Below are 1,477 nucleotides of genomic sequence, written 5' to 3'. Positions count from 1 at the left end.
AAACACAGAAATTATGAAATCTACACCCCAGGAAATAGTGAACAGGGTCTCAGGGACCTGCAGGACTCTAACAAAAGAGCTAACATTCGTGACATAGGAATCCCCAGAAGGAGAGTGAGGAAATGTTGAGACTGAAAAGTACTAGAAGAAATAATGGCTGAAAACTCCCCAAGTTGGTAAAATACATCAATCTATAGAATCAAGAGGATAATCTAACACCAAACAGGATAAACCCAAAGTAATACACATCTATGCTCATTGTAGCCAAATTGCTGAAAATTAAAGACAAAAAGTCTTGAAAGCAGCATGAGAAAAAATGCCTAACATGAAGGGAAACACAACTCCAATGACAGAGGATTTCTCATCAGAAACCATGGAGTAAAGGAAGTGGCACATCTTTTAAGCACTGAAAGAAAAAAACTGTCAAGCTAGAATCCTATAAACAGTGGACATATTTTTCAAGAATAAAGAAAAAATCAAGACATTCTTAGACAATGGAGAACTAAGAAAATTTGTCACCAGGAGACCTACCCTAAAAAACATATCCTAAAAAAATGACTAAAAGAAATTATCTAAACAGAAATAATAAAAAAAAAAGGAATCTTGGGACATCAAGAAGGAAGACAGGATATAGTAAGCAAAAATGCCAGTAAACATGATATACTTCCCTTCTTCTTTTGCTTTTCAATGTTATATTTGGCAGTTGAAGCAAAAATTATAACACTCTTTGATGTGGCTCTAAATGTATGTATAGCAAATATTTAAAACAATGATAGATAGTGCAAATAAAGGGATGTAAATTTAGGTAAAGTTTCTGTACTTCACAGGTAACTTACTCAACTTAATAAAGAACATCTGCCAAAATAACCTGTAACTAACGTTATACTTAATGGCAAAAGACTGAAGGTTTTCCCAAAAAGACTAGGACTGAAGCAAGGGTGTCCACTCTCACCACTCCTATTCAATGTAATGCCGAAAGTTCCAGCAGGTGGAATAAGGCTAGAAAAAGAAATAAAAATATAGGGGCTGGGAAGGAAGAAATAAAATTGTCTCTACTTGCAGATGACATAATTGCCTATAGAAAAAATATGGAGGAATCTACAAAAAATCTCCTATCACTAGTAAGTGAATTCAGCAAGATCACAGGATACAATGTAAAAATACAAAAGTCAAATGTTTTTCTATATATTAGCAATTAACACATGGACATCAAAATTAAAAATATAATACTATTTATAATCATTCAAAATAAAATGAAATACTTAGCTGTGAATCTTTTAAAAATGTGTATAGTAGGGCCGGGCGCGGTGGCTCAAGCCTGTAATCCCAGCACTTTGGGAGGCCGAGGCGGGTGGATCACGAGGTCAAGAGATCGAGACCATCCTGGTCAACATGGTGAAACCCCGTCTCTACTAAAAATACAAAAAATTAGCTGGGATTACAGGCACATGCCACCATGCCCAGCTAATTTTTTGTA

Source organism: Sapajus apella, unplaced genomic scaffold (assembly GCF_009761245.1).
Source record: "Sapajus apella isolate SASKATOON/1434 unplaced genomic scaffold, GSC_monkey_1.0 scaffold49, whole genome shotgun sequence".
In the NCBI taxonomy this organism is placed as follows: Eukaryota; Metazoa; Chordata; class Mammalia; order Primates; family Cebidae; genus Sapajus; species Sapajus apella.
This window is presented reverse-complemented; position numbering follows the sequence as displayed.